This window comes from Calidris pugnax, unplaced genomic scaffold (genome assembly GCF_001431845.1).
Source record: "Calidris pugnax isolate Ruff unplaced genomic scaffold, ASM143184v1 scaffold38, whole genome shotgun sequence".
Classification (NCBI taxonomy): Eukaryota; Metazoa; Chordata; class Aves; order Charadriiformes; family Scolopacidae; genus Calidris; species Calidris pugnax.
In genome coordinates this window covers 3229890-3239197 of record NW_015090995.1, presented here as the reverse complement: position 1 = coordinate 3239197, position 9308 = coordinate 3229890, and positions in this window count along the sequence as shown.

The window sequence follows — 9308 nt, the reverse complement described above, 5'->3', positions numbered from 1 at the left end:
GGGTGGCTTTCAGAGGCAATTAAAGCAGAGCCAGCTAAATGGCTGTAATGATAAGGGACTGCTGTAGGCTATTTAGGTATAACAGCACCATTTTATTGAGAACAATAGTTATAATATACTTAATCATGCTCAATTCATATTGGGTCCCTGCATATTTCCAGCTGCCCTTTCCTTTGGCAATGGGGACAAAGCTCATTAATTTCCTTTCATTACACTTCATTAAGCCTGGTGAGGAGCTGGAGGGCTGTTGAATGCTCTGAACATGGGTACTTTTTGCTCGTTGTCAACCCTGGTTCAGCTCCTTTTGCAAACTAGAGGTTTACAAGCCCACCAGTCCTGGATCAATTTTTAGAAGTTGTGTCATCAGAAGTAAGAACCAAGCAGGAAACCTTTATTATTTATTACTTCCCCCCCCCCGCCCTTGGCTGTGGAAAAAATAGATCAAAAAGTGTTCTCAGCCCACACTGAGATGAAGGAGTTATTGAAATGTACTTACTTTCTTCAAGAAAGCAAAAAGAGGGAAGTTGCCCTTTCTTCACCCAGTAACCATGGCACTGAGCTGGAGGATGGTGGACTTGGGTTTCGGTGCTGGCTCTGAAGCAGGGCAGCACTGGCACTGAGGCTGGGTCTCCAGGTTAGCACACATTCCTTACACAGCAGGCTGTAAAGATTCCTCCAACACAATGTTTTTTGGGCCAGATGAAGCATCAGTTGCGGATGTGTCTTCTCCAGTGCTGGTAGTTAAGATGCTCTTGAGCCCATACTCTCGAGGAGGCCACAGCTGAGTGGAGAGGACTGTGTCCTCTGGTAGGCAATTCCACCCCAGCCTGAGAAAACTCAAGGGAGAGCTTTGGACAAAACAGATAATTTTGCTAAAACTTTCTGTTGCAACAAACTGTGATGAAGAACATTTTATCAGCAGCTTCAGAACTGCTGCTAATCAGAAGTTGGCTCTCCCAGCTGGTGGGTGTACGAGGAGGAGGAGAGATGTTTCACAGTTCTGGTGACTCTGAGCTGGAGCCTGTCAACGAATGGGTGTTTGTTTTGGCGCCAAGCTTTCTGTCTGAGCATCCTACAGCATCTTGTTTGTGCTTATCCCTGATGTGGTTATGGCTGCCAAGGAGTCACCTTCTCCAGAAGACAGCAAGGTGTGCAGAGGGTCTTGACGCTGCTGCTCTGCAGGGAGACACTGGGATGGCAACAGGTCCCGTGCTGAGCTGAGGCAGTAGATCACTTGAGCGCTTCCACTTCTTTGTCAGTGCAAAATAAACCAGCCAAATTAAAACTCAAGGCAAAGGGTTCACAATAACACACTGAAAGGGATTAGAAGTGTTCCTATAATCCATTAGCATGCCTCAGGTCATGGGGACAGAAGGATAGAAATAAATGTATATAAGCTTTTAGATAGTTGAATGCTATAGGAAACTTTAAAAAAGCCAACAACAACAAAAAACCCCCACCAAAACAAAACCGAAAAACCCCAAAACAACAACCCAAAGTCAAACAACAACAAAAAAACCCCAATCACAAAAAAAAAAACCCACCCCACTTTAATTCATGTTGCTAGTAAGAGTCCAGAACAGGTTTATCTTTATGGAAGAACTGGTCTCTCAGGTTTTATATGGGATAAACATAAGAAGCAGCTAATATTTCCTATTGCATTCACTTCAGCTAGTGCTTTCTGTCTGCAGTTCTAGAATTACCCTTGCTAGGCCCCAACTAGGAGGGATAAAACTTGTCAGAAGTTTGCCTCGATGCTGTCTCTCCTATTTAAATTTACCCACGCTCTTCCAGGCTGCCTCAGGTGACTGCAAAGCTCGGTTACTCATTTACGTGACGGCAGCTGGATGTTTGCAGCAGGGCTGAGATGAAAATCCCTTTATTTGTGCTGTCACCTTGCTCGGTCACGGGCACAATCACCACTACATTACTTTAGCAGGTGGGCAATTGTGTCCTTATTCCATGTCATTGCCAGGCCAGTGTTCAGCTGACATTCCTTTATACTCCCACTCACTCTATAGATGTGAGAGATGCGTGAGTCGAAAGCAGGGTGCCTTTTGGATGTGCACGTGGAAGTATAAAATGCTATCTTGATTTTTTTTTTTTCTCCCTCAAAACGCAGAAGTTAATGTCAAATTAACCTGAAGCACGCCATAAAAAAGACTAACATTGGTAATTGTCAGTGAAAGGAGTTAAATGTCTTTCAGGTGTAACGCAGTCTTTGGTCCTGAATTAAACGTGTGGCTTAACGTGCAGCTTTCCTTGTAATATATAATCACCATGTGGGCTGTTTACAGCAGTTATAATTTTGTTGGCACAGCAAATTATAGGAGTGATTGTAGGTCTGGAGCTGTGTGCTTATATACTTACTGCCTGGGGAAAAGAATTCATGGCGCAATAACTGCCAAAATAAGGTGATCTGCAAGATCACAATCAGAGGATGGATCTGAGTACAAGTAAAACCTGGTCTGCAGCTTATTCCTATATGAAATATAGGAGCACAGCCATATAGATACATAAGGTACCAAACTTGCCGAAGCATTAGTCTCGGAAACAATTGATTAATTTAGTCACAGACTATTCTGGCAACGTGAGAACAGCAGGACTAGGCATGTGATTGATGAAACAGCTATTACTGGAAATTAGCATTTGTGGTGTTAAAATTCAAAGCCAGCGTGTTTTGGAAATCAATTGGTTTGTTAATTTGCTCCTATGTTGGGGAAAGTAAATCTATTACTCAGCAGGCGTTCTTGATAAACCTCAGATACTTTGGTGTTCTTGAGAGACAGGTTTCATTCTGCATTCTTAAACCATGGGAAGGATGAGAAAGATAAAATAGTCACCTATCCCCAGTGAGCCCTGGAGGAAGAGCAGGGGAGAGTCTCTTGGGAGAAGGTATGGGCAAAATTCCTGCTGCGTAAGGGATGGTTAAATAGGTGCGATGCTGCTGGGTGCAGGAGAGAAAAGTTCTCTCTGTTATTCAGTATCATCACAAATAACAATGAAATTATGTCTTTGTGTGCAGAAGGATGTTTATGTAGTGAGAAGTTTTGCAATCTGTCACTGTGAGGAACTTAGAGAAAACCCTGCCTGTAGGACCTTCTTATCAGATCCTTATTTTTCACATTTAGGGGTTATTTTCTTCAAATGAAAGCTTTCACTTGAGAGGTAAGCAAAGAATGGCCATCTGCTTTTTTGGTCAGGATGACCTAGCTTTGTGAGAAACAAGCAAGCAGAAAACAAAGCTCAGGATGCTGAGAGAGCACGGTCCATTCCTGCCTGGCTCTTTTCACCAGAGGGTGCATCCAAAACCTCAGTTGCTGCAGGAAGGCGGTTCAGGGTGTCATAGGGAGGTTCCTTCTCCACTTGTCAGTGCAAAATACAGAAAGGTCATAAATCAAACATAACTCACTGGAAGGGGCCACTGGTGTGTGTCCCCTCTTGTAGCTTCAGTCACTCTGGGTTTGGTGTTATTTTTGCAGATTTCTGCCATCGCTGTGGTTGGGAGACAGCGGGCTGAGTGATTTACAGTTAGAGTTGGGTGGGCTTTTCAAAACCTAATGTATTGAGCAAGACTGAGCATAGGGATCCCGACTAGTCCAATTTACAGGCTCTCAATTTGTTAAACATAAAAAAAAAAACCAAACCCAAAGTGTAACAGCAACATGGGTTTTTAAACAGGTGGCTTGTTTGCTGTGTTACATTTAACTGAAAGTGCTTCTCTTGTCTAGAGGAACTCATTAGCGGTGCATTGAGCTGAAGTAGTCTTCAACCTTCTTTCATCAGTACTTTGTGAATGTACGATTCAGTAGATGACAACTGGGATGTCACCCCAGAAAACATCCTTTTTTCATCGTTTTTCAGAAATCCTTCTTGGAGAGAGAGCTGGTGTCTCATTTAATCTGCGCGTTGGCCTAGATGTTCAACGTCAGGATTATAAATCTGTGCACAGATGCTTATGGAAACATGCACATTTTTGCACTGGCCCAGTGCACAACATCGTATTAAAACGATTGTGTAGCCACACAGGAGGGTCCTCATCATCCTCTGCCAGCCTGTGGCCGGTGGAATCTCCTGTCCTGCATGAAGGTCTTCCTGTGCTCTTTCCTATGCAGCTCCATGTAAATCTGAGCCGACAAGACCATTTTCCATTTCTCAAGGCATGTCATGCCTTGAAGTTGTACTCTCCTTTTATTTCACAAAAGAAGAAAAAAAAAGCCAACGCACGTTTCCTGATGAAAGGTTTTGCTTCAATAAAACTGAAACAGGCATTCCAGCTCTGATTTTTAAAAACCTGAGGGAGATTTATGTCAAAACTATGAGCAGTCTTTCAAAACGTGTTCACAATGGAAAATGGAAATTATCCCTTCAATTGACGACGATGTTTTGATGCTGTTGGGATGTTTCATTTGATTTTTACAAGGTATGACCGAAACAGAAACTTCAAAAAAATAGATATCGGTAAAGTCTTGACACAATTTCTTCCCACGGTCTCTTACCTTTTTGCATTTCAGGAGATTTACCTTATCCCTCTTGTCATCTGAAACTCAGTGAGCAAGGATATCTATTATTAAAAATGTTAGCCATCTAACTTAACAGGAGAAATGCAATTGTCTCTTTTCATACCTGAAAGTTACTCAAGGACCAAATGCCTGACTTGCTGAAGGCCAAAGAGGTCACACGCTGATTAGGCTGGGACCAGAGCCTGCAGCCACTTAATTTTGAGTTTGTCCCTTTCTGCAGCCACTGGCACAAAATGGAGGCAGCTTTCTGGGAAGTGCCAAGGATCCTCATGAAGCAAAGTTTTCGTCTGAGCACAACAGCTGCCCCTTCCTCCTGAGCCCACCTTCCTCCCACCACCCCCCTGCCCACCTACACTCTGTCTACAGGTTTGGCTGCAAGTCTTGTGGCAAGAATAGCTCGTGGCTCTTGGTGTTCTCTCTGCAACCTTTAGAGATCCTCAGCTTGGAGGTGTTTCACAAATTAGGCTGGAAGAACCAGCCAGGATCCCTTGGCGTTGCTAATTGCCAGCCTGAGAAGCCCAGTGTGTTAGAAGGTACCTCTGGGCATTGTGGTTATGATTCTTACGCCTTTGTTAATATTCCAGATGCATAGCTCAGAAATGGCTTCCTCGTGGGTGCTGTTCTTTTCCTAGAATGGATGGGACCCGCAGGCTGGAGAGCTTGGTGTGAAATTGTAAATTGTAGATGTAATAAATTTCAGGTTTTAGTGTTGCTTTATAACGAACCCCCTGGGAAATCTGCTGCTGGTGTCACGGCTGAGTTATGTGATTTCCCTTGGGTGAAGCTGTACAAAGGTTTGATAAAACTGATTGAAATGTTTTATTTGCCATCAAATTCCCAAAAGGCTGATCATCCATCATAGTGCCCAATCACTGTCAGCAATGATTCAGGGTATGAGACAAGGCCACATCTTTGAGAAACTCAGATAAATTGCTGTCAAGGCAAGTCATTGTGTTAAATCATGTTAAAAGCCTGAACACTGGTTACAAGGCTCACAACAGAAGTGGAGGGGTTGTGGGGAAAGGACTCTTCAATGATTCAGCTCAGCCATGGTAGTGCAACAGGTGGAAATGCCCAGCGGCACCAGTTTAGTTAAAATAATGGTTAATGCCTATGTGCTATAACCTAAGGGACTATAAAGAAGCAGCTGGCATCTGGAGAGCTTACACCAGGCTTCAGGAATAAATTGCTACTAACTTTCTAATTTTCTAAGAATTTAAATAGAAATAGGCGATGATGGCATTTCATGCTGCGTTACAGACAGCAATTTCATTCTTACCCGGGGGAACATCAGTGTTGCTGATACAAAAACCGTAGCAGAATTTGGTGGATTTTGAATAGTCAAGTGAAATGGAACCAAGATTTAAAATTATCCTTGTTCCATTTTGCCCAAATAAAATCTGACCAGACCAAACACAGTATCAGATTTTGTCTATCTCCTCTATCTCCAGTCCATCTTGCAAACAGTAATTCAGCAATCATCAAATACCTGTGACCTGAGTCATGCAACAACTGTTGTTGGTCTGTGATCTCTGTCAGCTCTTTAGTTATGTGAGCATGGTCCACTATGACTTTCTTATTAATACTTTTCCCTTAGGCTCCATTCTGCTGCATTATTTAACCAATTCTCTAAAGCCCCAGTGCCTCAGTACTGCTTCGTGACAGCAGCTGCTTTATGGGTTCCATCTCTGCATACCCACCAGGATTTGTCTCACTGACCACCCACCTCTCCCAGGCTCTCCATTTAAAATTATCCTTGTTCCATTTTGCCCAAATAAAATCTGACCAGACCAAACACAGTATCAGATTTTGTCTATCTCCTCTATCTCCAGTCCATCTTGCAAACAGTAATTCAGCAATCATCAAATACCTGTGACCTGAGTCATGCAACAACTGTTGTTGGTCTGTGATCTCTGTCAGCTCTTTAGTTATGTGAGCATGGTCCACTATGACTTTCTTATTAATACTTTTCCCTTAGGCTCCATTCTGCTGCATTATTTAACCAATTCTCTAAAGCCCCAGTGCCTCAGTACTGCTTCGTGACAGCAGCTGCTTTATGGGTTCCATCTCTGCATACCCACCAGGATTTGTCTCACTGACCACCCACCTCTCCCAGGTGATGCTCTGCACGCTCTGGTTGAATTGGTTCTTTGGGTCATTTGAAATGTCAAGCTTTACTGCCTCTTCTCTCTAAATTGTGACTCTTAGAAAAATAGCATATTGGTTTTAAAAGTGTGTTGCCGTGACAACGCCACATCTGGATCTTGTAAAAATATTTGGGAAGTGTATATTGTTAATCGGGGGAAAATGGGACTCACCTCAATTATGGGTCAGTTGCCTATTTGTAACTGGGCACCTTCCTGTAACTGAGAGAGTCTGGAGTCAGTAGAGTGGGTGATGATTTTGATGGAACAGGGCATGCACGTGTGCTCTCATGGTGTCCAGTAAATTATTAAAGCACATGTTCAGAGAAACTAGGGTTTGTGATTTATGCCTTGAATATTGCCCAGCTCTTGAGGAACCACGTAAATTCTGTAAAAAAAGAACCACTTTCTGCCTACAAGACTAATTCCTCTAACAGCTCTGAAACAATTGGTGGTACAGATTCTTCCTCTCCCATGTCTCAGGTGACAATCTGTTGCCTCTAGATGGCTAAGCTCTCAAACCTTATCTAGCTGTGGCCTAAACTGCAAGTTTTAAACCTAGACTGGATTGGTGAAGCCCCAGGTTCATTCACTCACCCATTTTTTTTATCTCTGTCCTCTGTACAGTGTGAATAATCAGGCATTTTTCTCACATGTTCCTCGCTGCTTTGCAACCACAGTGAGAGTTCATCGACTCACCTGGAAGTCATACATATTTATTCTGGCACTTGCTTTTAGATTACTTTCACTTCATGCAGAAACCAGCGTCATTTATAAATGTTCAGAGAAGCCTGGGAACCTGCAGCTTGTTCTCAGCCATTTCAGCCCGCCGCAAACTCTGCAAATAATCACTTCAGAAATAGTGCCTTTGGCTAAGAGCTGTGCAACAAGCTAAGAGCTTTCTTTGCTCTTAAGACGCCTTATAAAAGTTCAAAAAGCAATGGCTTCTGAGGCTCTCTCCTGTCTGCTCAGCCCATGCCATTTCCAGGAGCTGCCATGGTGTTGCTGTGTAATTGGGCTGTGATTGCAAATGTTCTAACAAGCACATGTTCTAACAAGCACTACACAGGCTCCCCAGGTCTGGCAGAGGCTGAGATTTCATGCAGCTTGACAGTAAGACTGTGAGCGTACAAAATACTTGCTACCAAAAAGGTAACCATGGAGTTGGAATTTTCTGTTCCATTACACAAAAAACAATCCCAATGCTAAAGGCGAGCCAGACGCATCTTACTTGCACAAACCAGGCTGTAAGCACTTCCTAGGAAACCGGCTATGGACCTGAATGCTCTACCCAAACTAATGATTGAAAGCTCACTCAGGAGGTTACGCTTTGAAATATGGCTGGGTGAGCAGTTCGAGGGAGAAGGAAAATCTAATGAACCCCACCTGAGGCTCTATGGGTCACCTGTGCCTTTCTGGGGTCTATGCTTAGACCCCAAGATGAAAGCGATTGCCCAGATTTCTGTAGACTAAAGCTCTATAAATCACTAAACTGAATGGAGGAGAGTGAGTGGATTCCTGTATGCTTTGTCTTAAGGTAATGGAAAATAAATTTTACCCGGTGGAATGGAAAGGCAACAAACATTAATTGGGTTTGTTGCCTTGGGCACCCGGCACAGCGACCTCCCTGCCGCAGGGCACGATCCTGCCAGTGTCAGAGCTCAGCTGGGCTTCTGTGAGACTCTTGTTTGCTTTATGTGATAAAAAAGAACCTTCTCGGTAGGTCGTCTACCTGTTGCAGTTGGCATTGTGATGCTAAAACACTGTGAAAATACAGATATAATTTGTTTCATTACAGCTGAGTAAGTTCCTCCCTGCCATTCCCCGGTTATGTATTGCAGCAAGTCAATTGGCTGCAGCAAAACTTGATTAGCTGAGCCTGCAGAGCACGGTTTGGAGAGGCAGAACGTAGAGAATGAATCAAGGGAAAGTCTGCAGGGGCTGTGGAAGGGAAGGAGGCTCCCAAAGGAGCCGTAGTCAGAAATATGAGTTGCAGTTCATCTGCGGGGCTCCCGAGTAGACTTCTCTTAAGGAGTGATTTTCATTTATTTCACGCCTCAATGAGAGACCTGTGTGATGACCTGCTCCACTGTCTGCTGGCAAGATGTGGTGAGCTACCAGATGCAAGTACCCAAAACTTCTAACAAGCCACGTGCAGGGAAAGCTGAGGATTCCCCTCCAAAACATAGAGTGTGATCAGCCACCAGTGAATAGCTTGGGAAAGCCAGGTTCCTCACCTCCCATCATGGCTTGGTGTTTGACCTACTTCTGAGGAGTCTTCTAGGTCTGGTGGGGTGGTAGTAGTTCCTTACACTTATTAAGAGTAGATTGCTGATAGTTAAATAAGATCATGTTTTGAGAGAGAAGAACTTAGGGTTTTGCAGGTAGTCAGGACACACCATCAGTTTACAGATACATGTTTTGCTTCTAGTTACCAAGGAACAGAATAAAATTTAGCATCATATTAACTCAAATATTGAGAAATGTGCTCTAGAAAATCTGTTTTATCCTTTTCTGGGCTCCAGGCAGCTGTGTCAGAGCAGAGATAAGGGAGATGCTGAACTCCTTCACTCGCGTTTCCTGTGGCACGGAGTGAAACTCAAGCACTGATTCCCCATGTCATGATGGGTGGCAGTATCTT